The following is a 19,759-nucleotide window of genomic DNA, read 5'->3' on the forward strand; positions in this document are numbered from 1 at the left end:
GAAAGATCAGGGCTTCTTTCCTTTGTTGTGCTAGGACGGTGAAGACACTCTGACACTGGTCTAGTCCTGCAGGGGCCACCTTACCATCTCTCAGAGTTCTCCTTCACCTGTGCTTTGTGCTATATTCATGGTTTAGACTTTTACTGAGCACTCTATATCATCTTGTCCATACCAGAAATAAGCACACTTTTTAAAGATAGCTATGCTTTAGCTGGGTTGGCATATCAAACTTCCATCTATCTTGTTTGTCCTTAGTCAATGTTTTATATAAAAATGATGATTGGAGCAACAAAAAAACAATTAAAGGGCTTGTCATAAATAGTTCACTACACATACTTTACTTCTGAATATTTGATAGACTGCTTTCCTCAAAATACCAGATATAACTCCATGTGATTATCATTACTTTGGCTGTCATCAATTACCTTTTTCCTGTATTTTTGAAATGAGTATTAAACATCTAATTTTAAATATAAATCACCCTTGGTTTAGTACTACAATTAAAATTGTGCTTAAATTTTAACTTAGGATAATGGCATTTAGTTAAACTGTTAGATTCCCAACTATCTAAACTGTGGCTATACTGATAATCTTGAAATAACTGTCTTTTTTAAAGCAAAGTCTAAATTTTAAATACCAGAATTATTTACCATGAACAAACAAAAGTTTCTTCTGTCCTGTGATGACAGTATATTACGAACCTGTTGCTTTTAGACGAAGCAATAAAGGTATTTCACAACCTAGCATAGAGCAAATGAAACAGGATTGTAAAGTGATTTTCATTAAAAACTTCTTATTTCAAGTCCACAAATGGAGGAACGATGAATTTCTATTAAAGGTGGAAACATTGCTGGTATCAAAATGACCCTCTTTAACTCAGTAAGCCGTTACATTTTTTTAAAAGGTTATTTAGTATACAAGGCTCTTATTTTGTATCATTTCTGCCCTGTCATCCTCTTCCTATATGCAAAGAGGTATTGACAGTTAGTCAAAGTTTCATAAAGAACAGAAAGCAATGTTTGCAGAACCAGGTATCATGAACTTCACTAAAGTTTTCTCATTATTTCTCTTTGAAATTTACCAGGAAGTGCCAAAAATGCATGCCTGCAAAAGTATTCTCATTGTTAATTGTACAGTATTATAGTTTAGTTAATAAAATCCAAGATCAACTTTATTCATTTATCTTTATGAATCTCATTAATGCAAAATAAATTGGTTTTAAACTTTAAATGACTTTTCCTTGGTAAAATGTTTTCTGAGAAAATACGTTGTTAATAAGACTGTGACTATCATTTTAATTTAACTATCTGAATTTTTCTAGTTAAATTATTTTTCTTCAGTGCAAAGTTTTACTAATTTATGGATTGCCCTTTGCTACAGTAATAATCACAAACCTACAGCATTTATTATTTCCTTACAAATGTTTTACATACATCAGTGAACACATAGATTAGCCCAAATAATCACAAGTGATTATATTTCTGTGATTCAATGATTTGATAATATGTCAGGTACCAGTAATCAACAACAAAAATTATTTTACATTGGACTGTAAAATTTACATGAGAAAATAGAAAGTAAACAAAATCAAAATGTAACACATAAGCAGTGAATTATCCATGTCATTAAATCTCCTTTTGAATTCTCATACAGTTTAGATGGAAAAGTAGAACACCATAAAGTCTTGGAAAGGTTTGGGTTAATGTTAACAAAATGCACAGGATCATTTAAAAAAATTCCCCTTATCATTTTTGATAGGCATATGAGTAATTTCAAAGGACCAAAGATTAAATGTATAACTAAACAGACACAAATATTGCACTATACTCTGATGCTGACTGTGAGGTAGTCTAGGATGAGAGGCAATGGGAATAATTTCTGTAAAATAAGAAATCAGAGCTCCCTTGAAGAATTCCTCTTTCCTATATAAAAATGTCTCAAAATACAAAAACACCCTTGGCATTGACAAAGCAAAACATTCGTGCTCACATTAACAAGAAAAATTGCCTTAACATGGCAAACCAATATATGTGTTTCCCTTTTATGTATTAAATAGATGTCACAAACTAGTTATAACAAAATGTATCATTTTTTCTTAAATCTGATATACCCCTATTATTCACAACTTATTCTATTTGCCCCAGAAATTGCCTGAATTTGGTCACTGCTCTCTAAAGTGGTTTTTTTTCTAGCTATATGCACAAGAATGTAAGCCAGAATCCCTGTGGTTGGATCCTAGCTCTGTCATCAGCTATGTGAATTTGGACAAGGTATTTACTTAACTCCTGTGCCTCAGGTTTCTTGTATACAGAGAGAGATTATAAGTATTTAATTCATAAGATGGCTATAAGAATTAAAGTAACCCGTTCATATAAAATATTTAAAAGAGTGACACAGTAAGAGCTCAATAAATATTTCACCGTTATTATTTACTATAATATTTTCAGAGCAGTATGCAATTCATGAAGCTCTCGGTTACTGCAGTGAGAAGGGTACCTGAAAAAGTTGTTCTATCAAGAGTTTACAACCTTTTTTAGGGGATAATCTTAAGGGTGGTACCTGCTAAGAAAGAAACTAAAAATTTCAAAATAAACTACAACTTGATTTATTAGAAAACTCTTCAATATTTCTACATCATATATAATTTGAATGGTATCAAATTGCACTTGTTTGTGAGTTCTTTCTAATGCATTTGGCTAGATCTACAAGTACTAAAAAAGAACTGGAGTGGCGTCTACTGATCTGTAGATGTATATGTGTATGAAGACACGTGTATCCAATAACACAAATGTTCTTACATTTCTAACTTTTAATGAACAGAAGTCAGTACACTGTTTATTTGCTATGCATCTGCCTGAGCAGGTTTTCCTAATTATATATTTTCTAAAGTGCATATTCTACTTCCCTAACTAGAATTTAATACTCAAGAACTAACAAGGGAGATAGATTGGAAACTCATGATGCTGGCAACAAGAAGTCAGGAAGAGTCACTTTTCACTTTGGGGACTGAGGTTCCCCGCCCACACTCAGAGACAGCATCTGGCCCTTGAGCACCTACAGCCTAGGAAGTGCTTTTCATTCCCCAAAGGCAGGAGAGATCAGGCTACAGCTAGCACCAGATCTGGGAGGAGCTCTTGGTTTCTCTGGGCTGGTGACATCTTTTCCCCACCTAGAGGTGCCAGACATCCCTGCCTGAGAAGCAACAACCACCTAAGCAATCAGTACCAGCAAGAAACAGTGCGAACTCCACCAGCAAGAGACACCCTAAGCAGATGAAAACAGTATCGTAAGGGCTCTGAAAATTAGGTTTCATTGGAATTATAGCTCACAAATGTAGTTTTGATCCTCCATGCTAAACCTAAATAAGTTGACTGCCTGCTAAATAAATTATTTAAATAAGACCAACAGTCTCCTAACATAATATTCAAGATGTCTAAGATGTTAATTAAGAAGTATCCATAAAAACAACATCACAAAAATTACAAATGGACTGAGTAAAGATAATCAACTGACAACACCAAGAGGAGTTAAGATTTTAGAATTAGCTGACAAAGATTTTTAAAGTAGCCATCATAAAAACGCTTCAATGAGTAACTTCAAATTCTGCACCAGAAATGGATACATTGTAACTGACTCTACTTCAATTAAAAAATAAAAATGAAAAATTCAAACAAAAAAAGTCCCTTCAAACAAAAGAAAAGCAGAAAAGCTAAGCAAAGAAAGAGAAGTTATAAAAAAGAATGAAATTAAAATCACAGAACTGAAAAATACAGTAAGTGAGACACTTGCTGGTTGGGCTCAATAGTAAAGTGAAGAAGACAGGATAGAATCAGGGAGCTCAAGGACAGATCGATAGGATTTATTTAAAAACACAACAAAATAAAATGAGTTTTAGAAAAGCCTTAGGGACCTATCATTTTAGAGAAACAGAAGGATATCTCTGGGATCTAGAGATACTCAAACGGTTCTTAGCACCAATAGCATGATCTATAAAAGAAAATTTGATATATTGCACCCAAAATGAACAACTTTTCTCTGGAACAAGACCACATAAACATAGTAACAATACAGGCAACAGACTGGGATAAAATATATGCACACCACATATCAAACAAAGATCAGGTATCTAGAATATACTTTTCAATTCTGAAAAACCAACCACAAAAAGACAAGCAGTCCAATTACAAACTGGGCAAAAGACATGAACAGACATTTCACCAGTGTGGTTGGACAGATGACACATAAGTATATAAAAATATAGTCAACATCACAAGCCATTGGGGGAATGTAAATTAGAATTACCATCAAATATGACTACATACCTATCACAGTTAAAATTTTAAAAAAGTGACACAAGGATATGGAGAAAGTGGAATACTCATACCCTACTGGTGAGGGATGTAAAAAGGCATAGATCCTCTGGAAAACAGTACGGCAGTTTCTTAGAAACTTATACATTAGGTCCACCCTAATGCAATATGCCCTCATTTTAACCAGATTAAATCTGCAAAGGCTTTACTTCAAAATAAGGTACCATTCACAGTTACTAAGGGTTAGAACTTTAACATCCATTTACGGGAACACAATTCAAGCCATAGCTCTATCTATTATCTCTCTATCTATCTATCTACTTATCTGTCATTTATCCATCCATCCATCCAATACCTATCTTACCATCTATATATCTTTACCTAATCTATCTAATATTAGAGTTAGAATTTTTTTTAAAAAACACGAGTGTCTCAGGGACACATATTAGCATGTTTATTGAAATTGAAAAATGAAGGCAGGTATTTTCTTACCATAAACCTGATATGAATGATTCATTTTGCAGTGAGAACTGGCTTTTCACTTAAGATAAATATGGTCATGTACTGTAAGTTTCAATTAGTTTAAATATCTTGATAAAAATATCTTTAAAGCACATTAGAATATGAAAATGTTTTTCTTTTGTGTCCTTGATCTCCATTTATTCTGAATAAACTTTACCAAATATATTTTTTTATCTCTATTTTAAAATCACACTGTTTAGACCTTATGTTTCTCATTTTGCTTCTATGTTTATTCACTTATCTTAATCCTCAGGACCTTTAAAGAAAATATTGCTATCATAATATGTTGTGTTTGCCAGAGAAAGCATTTTTTTTTAAATTGTGCTATTTCTCTGGATATCTGGGGCCACTATTCTTTTTCCAGTGGTTGCAAAATTATTTATGAGATTCATACTTGTCTTTTATATTTATGTTCCTTTAAGTAAGGATAGATCAAATCAGCAACCACCACCCTCCCCGCCAACACACACACTTTTTATCAATGTCTGAGGAGTGCCTTAATCTCTTCTCTGCCCTCCAATCCTTTTCTGTCTAATTATGTCTGAAATCATGCTCTTTATATTCCTGCCTAGTATGGAATAAATGTTAGTCACCTCCGCCAACTAAACTTCTGTGTCTGAAAGTCATCAGCGTACTGGGATGGGACACACTAGAAAAAGTTCTTCTCAAATTGTGGCCTCAGGTGGCGCAGACAACTCTTTGTTCACTTTAGTTAAACATATTACACATTCACTCAGACACAGGTCTATGTTCTTCTAAATTTGAACTCTTACAAAATTCCTTTTCTGACATAAACTATGAATTTTTATATTAAATGCACTAAGACCTATTTTCTCCTCTGTCCAGCATGTTTTCACCTAGATTGCAACTAGACAGGTACAAAATAGATCTCTTGCTGGCTTATGCTACAGATGATTTGACATCTGGTTTTCTAGTCAGTGTTATGCCACCCTTCGCCACTTAGGGGAGCTGGCAGCAAGAAATGAAGCATCTCTGAACAAGGCTGCCCTTATTTTGATTTAGAGGACAGAGCATAGGTAAATTAGCCAGACAGAAACACTAATGATGTAATCAGTGGACATTATTTTAGATGATTCTCTGAAAAGAAAATTTTAAAAATAAGAAGACTATCAACAGTTGTCTACAGGATGATGATTGTGAATTTAGATTCTACTGGTTTGTTATAACTTAAAGATATCTATTATACTTATTTAATCTTATTTCAAGAAAGACTTAAAGCTGTGGGCAAAAAAAAAAGCACTTATATGTTTAAAATATAAAATTGAAATAGAAGATCCAGATGAAAAGAAATACAAATATACAGAGAAAGTGAGACTCAGTGCATGAGACTAGAACTATGCAGGTTAGAAGAGCCAGCGTATTTTACAGGCCAAATTAAAACAAAGTTAAATAATATTCAAGATTAGAGACAAGTAAACTGATCTATTTCCCAGAGGAAATAAATTTTTCTAATATCAGTTTCTAAATGTAGTAATTCATGTGTAACATTTTGAGAAAGAATACTGGCTTCTATGATACACAGTTGTCACAAACCCATCTTTAAACAGGTGCCATAAGAGATTTCATATGGTTATTTCCTGTCATATTCTGAAGTAGAAATCAAGAGAGCAGCATTAAAATGGAATTCCAGAAAAAAATATTCTGGGAAGTGTAACATTATTGTTTGAAAACCTGTAACAGGTGTACTAGGTAACCAACCTCTGGCACAAAGTGTTTACATAAAAAATGGTACAAAATGGTTACTTCTTGCCTCATTCCCACTGGCTAGATCAATATAGCAATTTTCTACATTGGCTGTATTTTGAGCAGCTGAGATACTGGGGAAGGCATTTATACGTTTATACAATGAGTGGACGTGTTCGGATGGCCTAAGATGGTCCTGAATTAAGCCTGCAGTCTCAGCATAATTATTGAGCCCTCTTCTTATGCTCAAAAGTGTCTAAGTTTGGATGATAAATTGTAAGGCCCAACCCACCTCCTTTTCCACGTTTGTGACGAAGCCTTGTGTGTCTTAACCATCACGATCATCATCTGAGGTGATTTTTCAGTCTGATCACTGCAGTGCCATGTGCAATCACCTCCTTCCTACTCACTTTTGTTGTCACATCTGATTTTTGCCACTACACCCTATATATTGACACAAAAGGTGACTGAACACATGTGCGGTGGGACAGGCAACTTCTAGGGTTCAGATTCTGCCTTGACTACCTGTTAGCTGCATAGCCTCAAACAAGTTACTCTTCCCCTCTGGGACTTGGTTTAACCACCTATAAAATGGGGAGAACAAGAGTTCTTATTGGAATTGTGAGTAGTGAAAAAGTTCATTGGTGGAAAACACTGTGAAGCCGGGACTTGGCAATGATGCTGGCAGTGCGAGTCTGTTGTTGTCTTGGCTGTCCCCAGCCTCTCTTCCTGTCAACCAGTCTGAATCCGTTTCCAGGTCTGGGGTTTCTTGAAATATTTCCCAACTCCCAGACCTTATTTCCACTGTCCTCTCAGGTCACATCTTGAACCTGCAGCTCAAACGTGATCTTCCTACAACTTTAGGAGAGGCTCTCTCAGCAAAATTAAAGCCACTCAAGCATCAAGAAAATCCTAAACTGCACTGTGCCAAAGAGGAAGAGAGATTTTCCTTTTCTCCCCACGAGGGCTGAGGTTCATGGGAAGTTGCAGTTTTAGAGAGGAATTATCAGGCTAAGGAACAGAAAAATGAAGCAGAAATATAAAGTGATACCCCCGAGTCAATATAACACAAGGGATGAAGAGGAAGGATATTGGAAATCAGAAGCTAAGGATCTGGGTTACGGTTTAAACTTGACCCACAAGATATGGGGTCTGAAGCCACCAAAATGAATCTCGATCTTCGTAAGCTGATAAGGCTAAAGCTGTTATTGAACTTGTGTGGGTTGATGCTTGTGTTGTACGTCAGACAGTTGAGGAAGACTAAGGGTAAAAGGTACTACTTCCTTCGTTTGTAAAAACACGAGGGAAGTGCCGGCTGAAAATCACACTTCTGCCTAGCTTAGTGCATTTCCCAACTGCTTGCTTTTATTAATAAGAATATCATTAATTTTTTAAAAATCATACTCTAAAAATGAAAATCATGTATGGGAATTATTTGTAATATAAGTTATAAATCAGGGGGTAATCACTGGACAAGTGAGGACATGAATTTCATAGATAGATTACACATATATTTGCTTGGAAAAAAATTGCAAGGCAGAAAGTTAAATAAAAGACAAACACATATAGATGGGTAAAAACAAGAAAATTTTGTAAGCCAGTGTAAGGACAAGGGGAACACGTAAATTTTGTTCAAATACGTTGCTGAAATCATATTGTGTTTGCGCCCTGCCTGGGAATGGTTGAAGCACAGACAGGGCTCTCTTGTGCCAATCAGCCATGGGCCAAATGTCGGTAAATGTAAGGAGACTAGTTAAAATGAAGATATAAGTCAGCTGTGTAAAACAACAACAACAAAAAAAACCTTTTGTGTATGTGTTACATGCAGAATACTGAGATACTTTGTCCCTGTTGACCAGCTGTGAGAGTTGCAAACTCCCTTTCTGCCAAGAAGTTTGCACATCTAAGAAGGCAGGTGACGCCTGGGGTGACCTTGCTTTTGAAAAGAGGTGAATAGCCTCCAGCAGCAACAGGATCTTGACACTGAAGTTAAAACCTCTCATCGCAATCCTCGAAGCACTTAGCCCAATAAACTGTTACATTTGTCAATTAGACAGAAATAGCTCATTCAATCTGGCATTGTATAAAAAAGCAGAGAAAGTGAAAAGAAGTAGCAAATAATATAATGAAGGACTTCCATGTCTGTCTCTGCTTAGTTGTGGTGGTCCAAGCTGGCGAAAAATATTACGATATTAAAACCCCAGATTCTCTCAGATGCAGCCTATTTCAAAGTAATTTCAAAAACTTATTTTAAAAAATGAGTTTGGGAAACTCCTTTCTTTTCTCATGCTCAGATTTTTAATGAAATAGCACTGAACAGACAAATCAATTTGGAAAGATAATGATAACTTTACAATTTTGGGTCTTCCAATCCACTAACATAATAGGCCTTACTATTTATGTTGAGTTCTTTTAAGTTCTCTTCAATGCAATTTTTTTTTAGATTGAATAAGATACAACACAAATAATATTACATATACAAAAGTCAAACATTAACTATAAGGGCACAGATAGTTTGATGGTGAAAGAATGGAAAAAGCTATACTATGCAAACATGAACCTAAGAAAAATCTGGTGTATATATCATAGACTAACTGGACTTTAATTTATAAAGTTCTACTAGAGATGAGGATATATATTCTAAAATAATCAAAGGGTCAATAAAGCAGGAAATAGTTCTCAATTCATATGCAAATAATAATAGTTTTAAGGTACAAAATCAGATAATATGACATTAGTGAAAACGGCAGAGAAGATAGCTTCAAAGATCTGACCCTCCATAGAAACACCCCAAAATAAAGCAAAATCTGTCAGAATCAATTTTGTAATAACTCAAGAAAATAGTTACAGTTTATAGCAATCCAGTAAATGCCGAGCCAAGAGAGAAAAAAAAATTTAAAATGATAGGCTTGCTCCTGGTCCCATTATTGTTAGGGATAAGCCAGTTCTTTTTTTATCCTGAAGGGGATGACCTGTATTCCCAGCATCCAGGTAACAAGCAATAGGCTTAGTCACAGGTAAAGAGCAAACTCCACTCTTGAGCCCTGACTCTAAGTTCCTGGGAGAAAGAGTCTGACTGACTGGGCTCAAGCTGGGGAGGCATGGAGGGCTCCAGCTCCAGTCTCATCACTTTGGAAGTGGGCATCTTCATAGACGTCAGAATTGATAGGGTGGGAGATCATCCTGTGGTACATGACCCCCGTGGACATCTCGGAGAAATGTGTCTGGGTAGATTCCCCACTGAGAATCCTACAGTATTCACAGGTAAAATCAATGCAAGTTTTATTCCTTTCATTTCAATAGGACAAACTGATGTAAAATATGGAAAAATCAATAGATTCCAGTTAGAAATAAAGTATATCATGCTTTGTTAATCTTTTTTACAGCTGACTTTAATAGGAGCAATTAAGAGGAAATTTGTTAAAGATAAATTAGTTTTCTTAAAATGATGTTCCATCACTATCCTCATATTTTAAAAAGGTGATCAGTGAGATAATACAGGTCTAGTATATTTTTCCTTATTAGAAAATCAAGCTAAAGTGTCTATAAGGCATTCTATTGACTTATTCCAGATCTTCATTTTTTTTTTTTAAGGTAAAAACCCAATAAGGAATACTACAATGTTTCATTAGAAGACACTTGCCAAACCTTCTAGCCACAACAGAATGAATACAGTTCATAACTGGGAACTAGTAGTCCTACTTGAAAAAATACCAAGGACTGGAAACCAGTATTTGCTTGAGACACAAGAAAACCATGTAGAATAACACTGTTTCAGCAAGATTATCTCCATATGACAGTATCAAATATGGAAGGAATGAGAAAGTATAATTAACATTTTCTGAAAGAAAACCTCGTTGAAAGAAGAAAAAAGATATGTGTACAATGTTACTGTTTCCATGTATGTTTCTTAACCTCAAATAACATACTGTTACTGTTTACATTTAAACTGAAAGGCCCATCAATTCAATCCAAGTCAGAAGCTTAACTTCCTCTACACTTAGGCAGACACAACTTCTGCTGATTTCATTTGGCCCCCAAAGATAATATGCAACCATCCAGGAGTCATCAACAATTTTAGGACTTCACAAAGATTTTTCATAAATTCATTTAGGAAAACATTTTGAAAAAGTACCTCCTGTAGAGCTTTATTATGGAAGCTTACGTAACAGTAACATAAACATGTCTAAATAAAAACTTCCTTTATTTTAAAGGTCTATGAAAACCCATCTTTATAGACATAGAAACATGCAGATAGCAACTGAAATTTGGAATTTTTTGATTAATACAAGTCACATATTTAATCACATTACTAGTATTTCCTCAAGTCAGGAAAGGAACTCTAAATCGATCATCACCATTATTAACACTGACTCAAAAACCAGTATAAAATTTAACCATTGCTTGGATTTATGATTGCTTTTTATTCTCTCTGAATGTTTCTTTTTCAGTTAAGTTTTAAAAAATAGCCTTAGTGACTTGACTGAATACAATTTGTGCAATATGGATTAACACCCAATTAGCAGTATTTGAAATAGGAAACCACAGAAATTAAATTGTGAATATTATTGAAATATATCCTATACGAAGATATACTTGCATGGCTATTAAAGATGTTGAGGAGATATTGAATAATTGTAAACATCTTAAAAATATTTACGTAGCATATCTTTTAACAACTAACATATATTTTTTAATGATGCAAAAGGCCAATATCCAATACCACAAAGTACTCCCTTGAACATGCCTGACAATCTTCAAGGTTTATTAACATTTGAACCAATTACTCCCACTTTTAGTCCATTAGCTTCGATACCAGGCCTGAGGCCTGTACATGATATTCATTAATCTAATAGCATAAAAGAAATCTTTCTCCGAGATCCTTCCTACTCCCTCCTACTCCTCACAACTCCCTTCCCCAAAGGGGATATCGTTTCCATTAAAGCTAAGTGATTCCTCACTTCCTCTGACTGTGGCTGCATTTCCGTAAATGACTGATGATAAAAGCAAAACGAGGCAAAGGAAGCAGGGTATCACAGTCACCTCCCAGTTATCCAATCTATAACACTCAGTTTCTACCACTTATCTATTCAAACGAAATAAAAGAAACAAATCAATCCACAACAATATAGTTGCCCTTCTCTGACTAGGGTCTATTTTGTTAGCCTTCTCAGAATGGAATACATTGACCCAAAGATTATACATTGAAATGGAGGGGGTGAAGCACTATTATTTACAGCATTTTACAGGGTAACCAGTGATCCTCATTCATTAATCTATCCCCAAATTATTTATATGAATAGCATGTGATTAGCACAGAGGAAAATTCAGCTCTTGTTAATTTTTATATAGGGAGACTGGTGTTCTCGTAAGTGCAATGAATTTTCTACTTAAGTTTGGGCAGAAAAATGGTGAATGAGGTATTTTTTTTTTTCTGGCCATACTTCAAAAATCGTATCTTTTGTGCCTGATAGATTTAGGGGAGAAAAAAATTTTCTTGACATTTTAGAAAGAATATGTTATTACACTTTAAACAGTCTCTTTATAAATAATAGACATTTTGCAAGCAGTGAATTAAATATTTTTCTTGATAGATTATTTTGGACTACTAATTAATTTTAAGATAGCAATACTTGTAGTGCTTGACTACATGAGGTCATTTAAAATTTTATTGTTACAGAAAGCTAGGTGACTGGCTTGATTACTCAATATATGTTAGTTACTGTGCTTGTCGTTGGAGATACAAAGATAAATGTGACATATCACCTGCACATGAGGAGCTTAGTACTGAGAGTTTAGCATCACCTGGGTCCCCAACAAAACCACTGCACAATCTAGTGAGAGCTGAGCATCACCTGGGTACCACACAAAGACCCTGCACAGTCTATGTAATGCTGCTTTCTTATAAGTTCCCTGGGTCCTGTGTCTTTTCTTCAGAGCACTTAGCTGCGAACTATAAATTTGTAAACATGATTATCTAATTTCTGTCAATTTTGTTACCGATGTTCTATTAGTACAAGACCTCCCTTTGCTTCTCCATTGTTCCTAGAAGCAGCCAAAAGAATGGATATTTTAAAATACCCATGAAATATTTACTGAATGAATTAATGATTTAAAGTACATACACACACTATAAGAATCAATATGAGGGTACAAACGTCTAATCAAATCCACCTCTTCTTAGTAGGTGACATAAGTGTTTTAATCAGCCAGAGGGATACAAAAATTCAATATAACTCTATTTCCTTATTATAATTATTAAACTCTAAAAAGCATAAATCAGTCAATCAATCAATCAATAAAGTGGTTAACTTAAAAATCCAGTGGAAAGTAGTGATTAGCAATAAAAACATTAGAAACTATATTTTTAAAGCCATGTTTTCTTTGTAAAATTTTAGTCAATATTTTCAGAAATGAGATAAAAGAAAATCATTTTCATTAGTCTTTTATGAGATATGTGATTTACAAATATTTCCTCCAGTAATCCTGTAATTATTTCAATTTATTGGTATTTATCCTTTGAAACACAACTGTTTTTAATTTCAATGGAACAAAATTTATTGGGTTTTTTCCCCTTTTATTTACTGGATTTTGGGTGTTATGTCTACAAAAACATTGCCTGAACCAAGGTCATAAGAATTACACCTAAGTTTTCTTCAAGGAGTTTTATATTTTCATTTAGGTCAATAATTAATTTTGAGTTAATTTTTCTGTACGGTGTGAGGAATGGATGCGACAGCATTACTTTGTATGCAGATATCCACAAGTCTGGCACCATTTACTAGATTAGGCATCATTTCTCCACTGAATTGTCTTAACATCCTTGTTAAAAATCGACACTGAATGTAAGGATTAGAATAGAATGAAATAGTTACATTCTGTTGAATCATCCAGAAAGAACTCTGAAGTTCAAGTTTTCTGGTCTTTAAGATACAAAACATCAGTTTCCTTAAAAATTTGCAAAACCTGGTACAATGTTATTCCTATCAGGATATGAACTTGAAGATTTGATTATGTATTTTAGAATCTCTTGCTCAAGTCAAGGTAGAGGTTAGCCAACCTATTGGTATACAGCATGGGACCTTTCTGAAAAACATTAATAACACTCATTTATTTCTCAGCTTAATCACTGAAGTTGTTCTTGGAATTCCCAAAGTGGATAGTCCGATTTGTAGAGAGAATATGCCTCAAAAGCTATTTAAATCAATGTCCTATCAAGTCCTTCTGACAAATGTTGTTACACTGGGATAACTAGAAATAGCTTATCAGTTCAGGGTTTAGAAATAGTAAAGGGATACAGTGCTATAATTTCTATTCCTATTTCTGGCTTCCTTGTAAGATATGTAATAGTTCTAATAGGATTAGTAGTACAGGGCTTAGTTGGCCATGGTAAAATAAAATTTGTTAAGCAAAATGATTGTCATTCATGATAGTCATGGAGTAGAAAATTATGCTTGCTAATTTTCATGTGAGAGAGAATGACACAAGAGAGACATTTCCTTAAAGATACTGCTGACCTTCTTTTAATAGGAGTTACCACACAAAAGCTAAAATTTAGGAAACAAGCATCTTTAAATAGATGAGCAATTACTTCCAAATGTTAGGTGGGCCAAATTTATGAGATTCCACCCTTCTTTTCTCTCTTTCACATTTCACATTAATTTCTTTTAGTCTACATGATTTGAATATTAGTGAATATGTTTCTCCTATGATACAAAACTAAAGCAACCTTATGATTGATAACTGAATAAACCCAAGTAACCCATTTAGTGATGATTAAATCATAGCTAGCAGCAGTTCTATGTTGGTACACTTATATAACCAATTTCATTTGAGTATAACTGACTGATTACTTTTTTATTGAAGTATAGTCAGTTACAATGGGTCAGTTTCTGGTATACAGTGTAATGTGTCAATCATACATATATTCATTTTCATATTCTTTTTCATTATAGGTTACTATAAGGTATTAAATATAGTTCCTTGTGCTATACAGAAGAAATCTGTTTTTTTAATCTATTTTATATATAGCTGTTAGTATTTGCAAATATCAAACTCCCAATTTATCCCTTCCCACCCCTTCCCTCCTATAACCATAAGTTTAGTATGTCTGTGAGTCTGAGTCTGTTTCTGTTTTGTAGATAAGTTCATTAGTGTCTTTTTTTTTTTTTTTTTTTTTTTTTTTTTAGATTCCACATATGAGTGGTATCATATGGTATTTTTCTTTCTCTTTCTGGCTTACTTCACTTAGAGTAAAAATCTCCAAGTCCATCCATGTTGCTGTAAATGGCATTATATTATTCTTTTTTATAGTTGAGTAGTATTCCATTGTATAAATACATCACGTCTTCTTTATCCGGTCATCTGTTGATGGACATTGAGGTTGTTTCCATGTCTCGGCTATTGTACATAGTGCTACTATGAACATTGGGTGCATGTATCTTTTTGAATTTCCCTCCAGATATATGCCCAGGAGTGAGATTGCTGGGTCATAAGGTAAGTCTACTTTTAGTATTTTGAGGACTCTTCATAATGTTTTCTGTAATGGCTGCACCAAACTGCATTCCCACCAACAGTGTAGGAGGGTTCCCTTTTCTCCACACCCTCTCCAGCAGGTATCATTTATAGATTTTTGAATGGTGGCTATTCTGACTGATGTGAGGTGAGCCTCATTGTAGTTTTGATTTGCATTTCCCTGATAATCAGCGATGATGGGCATTTTTCATGTGCCTATTGGCCATTTGTGTGTCTTCACTGGAGAGCTGCTTGTTTAGGTCTTCTGTCTTAAATGTATATTAGTGAAGCACTGTGAACGTTACTATGAGCTAGTTTAAACAGAACAATAAAATATACATTACTTTATGTAAATCACAAAATTGTTTTTTCTTATTGTTTTCTACACAGAATTTTTAGTAGCAAAGCCAGCTAATGGTCAAATTAAAGACCATACAATTTATAGAACAGAGAAAAAAAACTGGATCTAATTATCCGAGTGTGGCAATGCTAAGCCCGTAAGATAAAAATTTACTTCAAATAAGTTTATTTCTCTTCTCAAAGCCAGGGATTTGCAAATTAAGACAGAATCTATTTTCTAAAGGCAGTTTTCTTTTCTTAATTATAATTTAGGATAAATAATTATACTTTATTTTTCATTTTAGCAAATGAATCACTGCGCCTACCATTTCAGCAGCCAACCTTTCAACGAGCTGTTTAAAGATTGTCCACAGTTGTCAGCCCACCAGCTTCACTATCATTAACCCTGTCTGATTTTCTGCCAAGCTGCCACTTTTCTCCAGCTTGCAGAAGTACAGTCTGAACTAGCTGCATCGCTTCTCTCATTGCAAATACCTATGTAACAAGTGGGAGGATCAAACCTGTCATGTTTCGTCAAGTTGTTTAAGTGCGTATTTAGGAGGGACTTGCGAGAGGATTTATACATGATCACTGGCAAAATGGTTCAAATTCAGATGAGGGCAATTTGTCACTCTCAAAAACGCTTTCTTCATTTCTCTCTCCCATCCTCTACCCTGCATCCTCCCTTCCTCCTTTTCTCCCTTCTTTCTTTCTTCATTTCTTTACTTTTTCTTCTTTCTTCTCTTCTTAATTTCTTTTCTTTTTCTTCCTTCTTTCTTTGTCTTATTCACTCTTTTCCATTTTATTTCTCCTCCAGCTATAAAGGAACACTCCAATGGACTAAAGGGGAATATTTCATAATATATTCACACTTTCATATTCACTGTGTTGGGAGGATTTTTGCTTACCAAACACAAAGTGTATGAAGAACTTTTACGTTCACATTCTTTCTAATACCGTATCTTAAACTGAACAAACTTCAGCTTTAAAAAAATCCTTAGACTAGGAGCAAAGTGATTATTTTTTTCAGAACTTTCATTTGAGTTCAAATTTTCATGAAGAAAAAGAAAGAGGGGGAGATTGCATCTCAGAGATGATGGAAATCTTACAAAGAGATCATGTCAATTATTTCACTGCTGATCCCAAAGCAAGCCAGAACAAAAGCCTACCATTTTAATAAACATTTCTTAAATGAATAAATAAACAAAAGTGCACTAACAAGCTCCTCAGACACTTTTATCTCTCAATAATCTGAAAACCAGATCAATGTTTGCCTTTACTTCACAGCCCAGCAACTCTAAAGAACTTGGCTGATACATATCATACTATATTTTGATACATCTAATGATATTGAAATAATAACAAAATTGTATTTTAGAAGGTTGAATACTCAATTTTACATCACTTATTGAAAAATTTTAGAAAAATCAAGCCTAAAAATTTAATAACCAATTGGCTACCTTAAAAATATACTATATTATACACATGATTTATGTTTTCAAAACAAAGTGAATTACACACTGTAGAGAAAGAAGTTAATTGAAACATGACTTAATTTGTTAAGTGGAAATACTTTAATTTATTCTTAATTTTTATTGGATCTGATCTTTTGATTTTGGTAATGCCTCGTTTCTAACAGTCATATGCTTATTATGACTCATAGACATTATGAGAGGAGTTGCTGAATGGAAGATTTCAAACAAAATGTTATGTCCACAAGAAGACAATGAATACTATAAAAAGACAGCCCATATAGATTACCTATAATAAAACATGACAGTATAGAGTAGGTCTACTTTATGGTTTAGAACTTCACTTACTTGTATTTCAGTTATCAAATATTTCAATAGGATGGAGATGACTAAAAGAATGGAAATATGATAGTAGAAATGCTTTATTTCTGTACTTGCCAATAGAGCAGCCTATAGGTACAGGTGGCTCTCGAGTACTTGGAATGTGAGTTGTGCAAATGAAGAGGTGACTTTTTAATGTGATTTATTTTTCATTAATTTCAATCTAAATTGCTACATGTGGCTAGCAGCTATCTTATGAAGAAGTGTCATTCTAGAACACGTCACATGTCAGATAGCATGGCAGGACAAAAACCTCTTTCTAGACTTCATTTAGTACTTTCCTTTGTGCTTTCTCAGTCAGCAAAACTTCCACCTTAAAAAAAAATATGTTTGAGTTCATAGAAGAGTTCTAGGTGCTCATCAGCCTGATAAGTAAGTGCTTCATTCATAGTGTAATCATGAAAATAGCAGGGATTATTTTTTTTTAAATCTCAAATCAATGTCTCAAAGAAGTAAAGACACTCTCTAATTATAAATGGAAATATAAATAAGCTACTAACTCCAATGTCCTTAAAGATTTGCCTGTTTGACTACAGAAACTATCATCATGAATGATAAAGACATAAAAACACAATTACATTACAGTGAAAATGCTACACTTACATTGGTAAGAAATTATAAATATTTACTACTAAAATGGCTAAATGTAAAAATGTTTGCATGTAAAAATGGTAGTTTTTAAAATTCATATATATATATATATACATCTCCTTTAGATGCTGGTTAATTAATGTGACACTCCATTCAATTTACACATTCATCTTTTTGATAAATATTTGGAGTTGACCTACTGCTTGCCAATACCTGTGCTAAAATTGGGGATATGAGAATGAAAGATACTCTCTCTACTACAGAACATCTCAGACTATATTGGAGATTTTTACAAGCAGATGAATATTCTAATTAAGGAATTAAGTATCGCCACAGAATTATGCAAAGGTTCTTCTGAGGAAACAGAAGAAGGGCTTCTGTCACAGACTGAAGAGTCAAAAGATTTACCAGTGAATATCTACTTGAGGACAGAGAACATTTTCATTCATTGTCATATCCCTCAGGCTGTGCAATTATTTACATAAACTCTATTATCTTACAATAAATTTACTTCTGTGTGGACATTTGAAGGGACAGCAAAAATTATCCACATGGAATAAAATTTGGGAGAGACATTATTGGCAGACATTCTAGGCAAAATATAGACATGGGTATCCAGGAGTATTAGAGAATTTGATTTAAGACTAGACAAAAGGGGAGGAAAGTGAAAGAGACAAAGTTGGACAGATCGGGTTGAAAAGAGTTTGGATTTTATTATGAATGCCGTTTGCCACCATTGAAGGACTTCAAACTGCTGACTAATTTTCTTAAGACCCAGATTTATTTCCCTTAGGTCTTGAGTACATAATGATTTGCATGGCTGCTGGTAATGATATTCCAGGGCACTGTATAAATTTCAAGTTCATAGATGTCAATGAGTAATATCCCTACTAATGATGGCACTATCAAAAGCATGTGTATCTGATTTACAGCGACATTCAAAAGACTTATTGTTGAATAATGAAACATTATTTAATGTGGAATAGAAGTGGAGAGAAAAGTTAATACAAGTCAGTAAAGGATTTAGAGATCAAAGAGAAAGCATATTGAAGTCTCTTCACACTAACCAGAGTCCAAGTCTTTGATGATAGGTATTAAAAGGCTCAACTTTGTAATGAATGAATGAGGCTATTTTTTCCTTCTAAAAAGCATATAGAATATAATAAAATAAAGCAATAAAACCCAAATTTCACAAGAGCAGTTCATTATATGCAAGACCATATCATTCTCACAAACTTGCATTTGTATATTAAAATATGGAAATTTATATATATTTATATATATGGAGGGACAGAGAGTAAATGTGATAAATATCTTACCTGTGCTACTTGTTTCAATTTTGGGAAAAAAGGAAATAAAATACTTTCATTATTTTCTCTATTCCACTATATTTTTATAAGAAAAATAGCATAATGCAATATAACTTCTCAACTAAAACTAACTTTTAATCACATTTTATTCAGAACAATCTGCCTTCAGAAAATGTATAAGCATGTCTTATTTATGGTTGTACTGATCAACATCATTCAAGATATATGCCTGTAGGTTTCAGATAAAATATGAACCATATATCAATCTCTAAATATAAGGCAATCAATTTTACCTTTATGCATAGAATGTTGATATTCTTGGTAAACTAAATTGTAACACTCAATTTAACTATACACTTGTAACATCAAGATGGCACTATTTAAGAATGCCACTTACTGAAAGGTTTTTGAATGTCCATTAATGCTAAATTGTAAAGGATATTTACTTATAAAAGCATGCAAGAACCTTTAAAAATAATTGAACTTAAAGTAATATCATACTTAGAGTGTTCTCCAATAAACCAGTAAACAAAGATACGTGGAAAAACAATGCAAACACCTACTTTCATGTTGTGTTAATAGATTATCTTTGGAAGGAGCAATGTCAATTCAGAAA

The sequence above is a fragment of the Vicugna pacos genome, chromosome 5 (assembly GCF_048564905.1).
Source record: "Vicugna pacos chromosome 5, VicPac4, whole genome shotgun sequence".
NCBI classification, from domain to species: Eukaryota; Metazoa; Chordata; class Mammalia; order Artiodactyla; family Camelidae; genus Vicugna; species Vicugna pacos.